The sequence below is a fragment of the Bos javanicus genome, chromosome 2 (assembly GCF_032452875.1).
Source record: "Bos javanicus breed banteng chromosome 2, ARS-OSU_banteng_1.0, whole genome shotgun sequence".
NCBI classification, from domain to species: Eukaryota; Metazoa; Chordata; class Mammalia; order Artiodactyla; family Bovidae; genus Bos; species Bos javanicus.
In genome coordinates, this window is record NC_083869.1 from 110,959,304 (window position 1) to 110,967,352 (window position 8,049).

Here is an 8,049-nt window from a genome sequence, read left to right on the forward strand (position 1 = left end):
TTTTTAAAAGAATTTTATTTAAAGAATCTAATTTATGATTCTTTTCCTTTATAGATTCTGGATTTTATGTTCTGTTTTATTTTATTTTATTTTTGAACTTTACAATGTTGTATTGGTTCTGCCATATATTGAAATGAATCCGCCACAGGCATACATGTGTTCCCCATCCTGAACCCTCCTCCCTCCTCCCTCCCCGTACCATCCCTCTGGGTCATCCCAGTGCACCAGCCCCAAGCATCCAGTATCGTGCATCGAATCTGGACTAGTGACTCGTTTCATATATGATATTATACATATTTCAATGCCATTCTCCAAAATCATCCCACCCTCTCCCTCTCCCACAGAGTCCAAAAGACTGTTCTATACATCAGTGTCTCTTTTGCTGTCTCGTATACAGGGTTATTGTTACCATCTTTCTAAATTCCATATATATGTGTTAGCATACTGTATTGGTGTTTTTCTTTCTGGCTTACTTCACTCTGTATAATAGGCTCCAGTTTCATCTACCTCATTTGAACTGATTCAAATGTATTCTTTTTAATGGCTGAGTAATTCTCCATTGTGTATATGTACCACTGCATTCTTATCCATTCGTCTGTTGATGGACATCTAGGTTGCTTCCGTGTCCTGGCTATTATAAACAGTGCTGCGATGAACACTGGGGTACACGTATCTCTTTCAATTCTGGTTTCCTCAGTGTGTATGCCCAGCAGTGGGATTGTTATGTTCTGTTTTAATAGAACTTTTACCATCCCAAGTTATTTCTTTTAAAAATCACATATTCTTTTCAGAAGACTTGAATGGATTTTTTTCCTTTTCCATTTAAATCTCAGATCATTACAAAATTCACTTTGGTTTTAAGATACTGAATGAACCAAATTTTTTTTTTTCCCCTAAACAGCTATCCAGTTAGCTCAGCAAAATTTATTGAATAAACTTCTTTTTCCTCAGAGATTTGAAATACCTTCTCTAGCACATATTGAATTTCCATATCTATTTGGGTCTGTTGCTGAACTATCTATTCCATTGCTAGTACAAAACTGCTTTAATTATTATAGCTTCATAATACATTTCAGTATTTGAAGGAGTGTTCGGTGCTTCCTTTTTAAAAAATTTCTTGACTATTCTCTCATGTTACTTTTTCTCCATGAGCTTTAAATTCTATCAAGTTCTGAAAAACATTCTTCTGATGTTTTACTAGGAATCAAATGTACTTTATGGGTTAATTTAGGAACTTTTCTAACCAAAAACCATAGTCTCCATGCAGGTATTTCGACATACCAGACACTGGTCCACCTTAGAAATTTTGAATCAGCAGTTTCCTCTGTTAGAGTGTTCTTGACCCCAGACTCCTGCAGAGCCAGTTCTCTCAGCTCCAACAAGTCTAAGAGAGACTTAACCCTGACTATACTGTTTATTATGGTTATTAGATATAAATGTCTTTCCCTAATAAAATATAAATTTTATAGAGCAGAAATTTTTGTATTTTGTTCAATAATATATGCCAAGAGCCTTAAACAGTGACTAGCACAGAGCAGACCTTAGATAAATGTTTGATGGTTTCCTTTAATGATAGGAATATTATATATTTATATCATTAATATTAAAATACATATTGTTATATATTATATAGAGAGTATTATCTTTTCTTTTTTAAATAGATACTTCAATAGAAAAAAAACGGTCAAAGAATGTTAACAACCATTTCAATCAACAGAAACACAAAACAAAAAGTGAGGAGGGGGGAAGCAATGCAGATTAAAACCACAGTGAAAGCAGAGATATTTTCTCCAGGGAGACTAGCAAAGATTAAAGAAGTAAATGATCTGCCTCCTGCTGGCAAAGATTTAGGAGGCTGGCACTCTTAGGCACAGCTGTCAGGAATATAAATAGTAGCTTGACAATATGAATCAAACTTTTAGATGTATACTCTTTCATCCTGAAATTCCACACCTAGGATTATTCCAAGGAAATAATGAAGGGAGTATTCTTCTCTTTATAATACCGAGAATTTGGAGACAAATGTCCAACAATATGGGACTTGATGGAATAAATTCTGACACCTCCATATAGTAGAATACCACGCACACATTAGAAATGATGCTGCATTTTTCAGCATGAAAAATTCTACAACAGGGACTTCCTTGGTGGCCCAGTGGTTAAGAATCTGCCTTGCAATGTGGGGGATGTGATTTCAATCCCCGGTCGGGGAACTAAGATCCAGCATACCTTGGAGCAACTACGCCTGTGCGCCACAGCTACTGAGGCCCACGTACCACAGATGGAGGGCCATGCACTGCAGCAAAAGATTCTACATGACACAGTGAAGATCCCACATGCTGCAACTAAGAACCGAGGCAGCCAAACAAATGAATTAATATTAAAATGGCTCCTTTTAAAAAGTCCACAACGTAGTACAGGAAAACAAGTTTCTAAACAACATACTTAAAATGGTTTTTCAAGGGCATGTATGTATGTGACTGTGAACAAAAGTAAAACAACTGGAATGGTATACACCAAAGTGTCAACAGTGGTTATCTTAGGGTGGCGAGCTCACTTTCATCATTGTACCTTCTGTATTTTACAGACCTGTAATTAGTAGGATTACTTCTATTGTGAGGAAAAACCAATTGTGTTCGGTTCTCCTCCCTGCCTAATCAGTGGCACACAACCTAGCTCTTTCATCACTACATAGCTTGTGTAGATCTGGCCGATGATGATTGTTTTTGCCCATAAAATGTGTAACGTCCTTGGAAGAAGTTTCTGATTATGCCACTTTCCTGTAATGTTTGAGGGTTGGGCAGCAGCTGGGAAAGACATGTTGTCAGATCCGAAATTCTTCCTACATAGGTCCTGAAAATGCAATGCTGTGTCTGATGACAGCTCACACTAGAGCAGCATATAAAGTGACACTTTAACAGATCTATTAACAGATCTGGTCTATTAACAGATGAATGGATAAATAAGATGTGACACACACACACACACAATGGAACACAACTCAGTCTAAAAAAGCAATGCAATTTTGCCATTTGCAACAACATGGATGAACTTGGAGGTATATACTAAGTCAGAAAGAGAAAGACAAATACTCTATGATGTCACTAATGTGGAATATAAAAAGTACAGTAAATGAGTAAATATAACAAAAGCTCACATATATAGAGATATAGAGATACTCACAGATATAGAGAAAAAAAAAAAAACTAGTGGTTACCAGTGGGGAGAGAGAAAGGAGGAAAGGCAAGATAGGGGCAGGGAATTAGGAGGTACAAACTACTATGTATAAAATAAATAAGATATGAGGATATTTTGTACAGCACAGGGAATATAGCCAATATCTTATGACTAGAAATGTAATATAATCTTTAAAACTTGTGAATTATTATGTTTTACACATGAAACTTATATAATATTATATATCAACTATACCTCAATTTAAAAAAAGAAATGCAAAAATTTTGATTAGAAAAAAAATAAAGCGGTATGCTGATATTATGTATGTGCTTTCTTCTTCAAAAACAAATACTGTCCATTCCCAGCCTAATTTCCTCATCCATAAAGTGGATGTAGGACCTCATTGGATGGTTTGGAGACAAAGTATGTGGAAACAATTTGAAAGATGCCAAATACCTTTTGAATACTAGCTATTAATACTCCAGGTGACAACCTAAGTAATCTGAGACTGCAAATCCTTTCTGGTATTAAGCTTAGTAAAACTTGAGCTGCTGCCTCCAGGAGTGTGAGACAGGGCTGTAAACTCAGATGATAGATGATACAATTTATAGAAACAATGGCAGATTTTCTTTTCTTGGGCTCCAAAATCACTGAGGATGATGACAGCAGCCACGAAATTAAAAGACACTTGCTGCTTGGGAGGAAATTTACAACAAACCTAAACAGAGTATCAAAAAGCAGAAACATCACTTTGGCGACAACGGTCTGTATAGTCAAAGCTATAGTCTTTCCTGTAGTCACGTACATGTGTGAGAGTTGGAGCAAAAGAAGGCTGAATGTCAAAGAATTGAGGCTTTTGAAAACTGTGGTGTTGGAGAAGACTCTTGAGAGTCCCTTGGACTGCAAGGAAATCAAACCACTCAATCCTAAAGGAAATCAACCCTGAATATTCTTGGAAGGGCTGATGCTGAAACTGAATCTCCAATACTTTGACCTCAAGCTGAAGCTCCAATACTTGGGCCACCTGATGTGAAAAGCAGATTCGTTGGAAAAGACCCTGACCCTAGGAAAGACTGAGGGCAAGAGGAGAAGGGGATGACATAGTATGAGATGGTTGGATAGCATTACTGACTCAATGGACATAAGTTTGAGCACACTCTGGGAGATAGTGGACAGGGAAGCCTGGTGTGCTGCAGTCTATGGGGTCGCACAGAGTTGGACACAACTTAGCAACTGAACAAAACAGCAACAACAACCTCGTTTTAATTGCTATGTATCCAAAACTAGTTCTGTTCTGATGAAAACCTAATATGCCTTTCCTATAATTCTCCTGGAGTTTTAATCTCTTGTAGGACATGACCAAAGTTTTCTACTGATGGATCCAACAAAATCAAGAAGGTCTGCTAGACTCTCCAAGCAACAGGTTGATATTCCTGATTGTCAAGTCACTGGTCAATTTTAATTATATTAAAAAAAAAAAAACTTCTTAGACTTGTTATATTATTGACCATTCCCTCTTTCTTAAAATTCTTTCTTAATTTTCCTGACTCTCAACTCCTCTATTTAACTCCTTGGATTTCTCTACTATCGTAGGTGAGAAACCATGCAATGTCATGTTAAGGGTTCTAAAACTAGTCACAGATTATGATTCTGTATCTCAGTTCAGTTCAGTTCAGTTCAGTTGCTCAGTCGTGTCCAACTCCTTGCAACCCCATGCCAGGCCTCCCAGTCCATTACCAACTCCCGGAGTCCACCCAAACCCATGTCCATTGAATCAGTGATGCCATCCAACCATCTCATCCTCCATCATCCCCTTCTCCTCCTGCCCTCAATCTTTCCCAGCATCAGGGTCTTTTCAAATGAGTCAGCTCTTTGCATCAGGTGGCTAAACTACTTACTAACTGAGACTTTAGACCAATTACTGAATACTGATAAGCCTTCATTTCTTATGAAGTGAAGATAGTAATAATATCTACTGCGTAGGTATGGGATAAGGCAATGGCAACCCACTCCAGTACTCTTACCTGGAAAATCTCATGGGCGGAGGAGCCTGGTAGGCTACAGTCCATGGGGTTGTGAAGAGTCAGACACGACTGAGCGACTTCACTTTCACTTTTCACTTTCATTCCTTGGAGAAGGAAATGGCAACCCACTCCAGTGTTTTTGCCTGGAGAATCCCAGGGATGGGGGAGCCTGGTGGGCTGCCGTCTCTGGGGTCACACAGAGTCGGACACAACTGAAGCGACTTAGCAGCAGCAGCAGCAGCATAGGTATACCTTAGGGTGGTTGTACAAATTTTAATAGAAGCAGATCATGCTATGCACGGGGCTTCCCAGGTGGTGCTAGTGGTAAAGAATCTGCCTGCCAGTGGAAGTGACACAAGAGACTCAGGTTTAACCCTTGGCTCAGGAAGATTCCCTGGAAGAGGGAATGGCAACCCACTCCAATATTCTTGTTGGAAAATCCCATGGACAAAGGAGCCTGGCAGTGACAGTCCAAGGAACCACAAAGAGACACAACTGAGCGACTGAGCATACACATATATATACTTGGCACATGGGGAACACTTGATCAATATTAACTCTCATGGCCTCTTCTACCTCCTACACTACCCTTTCTCTATCTTCAGTGTGGGGTACCCTCTAGAGGTGTGTCTTTGGTGATCTTCTCCCTGAAAGATCTCCACTTCCACCATCACCTAAACAGATATGGCTGTCATTCTAGCCCCCAGCCGACCTCTTGCCTCTGCATATCTCTTGCTGGTTTCTCAACAGGCTGGCACGCCATACTCAAAACTTATACTTTCCACTTACCACAAAATTTGTTCTTCCCCATGTTCTTCCTATCTTTTTCAGAGTCATGAGCATCCACAGAGTTGTCCAAGCCAGAAATACTGAAGTCAATCTAACTCTTCTCTCTTCTAACAAGTTATGATTGAGGCAACTTGGGATAATCTGCTCAGCATTCCTTGTTTCTCTCCACACAGGGTAAACCTTTGAGTCACCACGGTAAAGCAACGGGACACTGTATCTTATGCCAGTGAATTGGTCCAGGGGTAAACAGCTGAAGTAAGCTGAATTTTGGACTTGGAACCACTGGGGACATGAGGTTCTTTTTTTTTTTTTTTTAATGGTGGAAACAGCAAGATGCAAGGCTAAAGCTATTGGTGTTTCTGTATGTTCTCTGTACGTTTCCCATCATACAGAGAAAACTAATCAGTAATGAGCTAAAATGATATTGACATGAAGAAAAGATAGCAGAGAGAGACCCAGAAGGACTGAAATCCCTGGTTATTCGTAAGACTCAAGTGTCTCCCTCCTCATCCTGAAACTTGATTGTTCACATGAATGAAGTTCAGAAGGATGAAAGCTTGGAGTGTAAGGGTCAGAGAAGGATTACAGCTGAGACTCAAGAGGTGAGTGCGTGTGTGTATGTGTGTGTGTGCACGCTCAGTCCTGTCTGACTCTGTGACCCCATGGACTGTAGCCCGCCAGGCTCCTCTGTCCATGGGATTTCCCAGGCAAGAATACTGGAGTGAGTTGCCTTTTCCTTCTCCAGGGGATCTTCCTGATCCTGGGATCAAACCCACGTCTCATGCATTTGAAGTCAGATTCTTTTTCGCTGAGCCATCAGGGAAGCCCCAAGAGGTAAATAGAGGCCCTATAATGCAGGGTCTGAAACTACTTGAAAGAGTTTGGAGTTTAAGAGCAATGGAAGAAACTGAAAAGTTGTAAGCAGAAAAGTGACATGATTAACTTGGTATTTTCTTAAGTTCACTTTGGATACATTGTGGAGAAGGGATTAGGGATGGTAGACCAAGGGGCAAAACTCAAGGCATGGAAATCACTTAGGAGATTGCAATAATCCAAGAAGAAATGACAACAGCCAGGACCAGGGAAATAGCATGTGTCGGGGGAGGGAAAGTAACAATATTAACAATAGACCAGAGGAACCAACAGGTCATATATCAAGGAGCCATGAACAACCAGAAAGATACAAACATGAGTGAAAGTCCAGCCATTGGATTGGATGTTCTTGGAAACTAAAAGTGAATGATGCAGTTTACTGCAGTACTCCAAGGACACTGTTGTTTAAATGGCTGACAGCTTCTCTCAAGAGCCTGTCAGGACCCAGACCAGTTGCAGTGGGCCTTTCTAGTTTCTTTCTCCTAGATTCTCCCTTGTTTTGGTTGCTGGGGCCCCAAATAGGTTCCCAGACCACATGCAAACTAAAGTGCAGAGTGGACCATGAGAAGAGAAAGGACACTTAATGAACATTAGTGATTACCATGGAGAAGGCAATGGCAACACACTCCAGAATTCTTGCCTGGAAAATCCCATGGACGGAGGAGCCTGGTAGGCTGCAGTCCATGAGGTCGCTAAGAGTTGGACACGACTGAGCGACTTCACTTTCACTTTTCACTTTCATTCTTTGGAGAAGGAAATGGCAACCCACTCCAGTGTTCTTGCCTGGAGAATCCCAGGGACTGGGGAGCCTGGTGGGCTGCCCTCTATGGGGTCGCACAGAGTCAGACACGACTGAAGCGACTTAGCAGCAGCAGCAGTGATTACCATAATAATTTCTAATTCATGGGGCTTCCTCTGTACCTCAGTCAGTAAAGAATCTGCTTGCAATGCAGGAGATCTGGGTTCGATTCCTAGGTCGGGAAGATTTCCTGCAGAAGGAAACAGCAACCCACTCCAATATTCTTGCCTGGAGAATCCCATGGACAGAGGAGCCTGGCAGGCTACAGTCCATGGGGTCGCAAGAGTAGGACACGATTTATCGACTAAACCACCATCACCACCAATTGTTCATAGTATTACAATAATTTAAACCATCAACTATGGAAGCGCCTACTTTGTAGAGGAA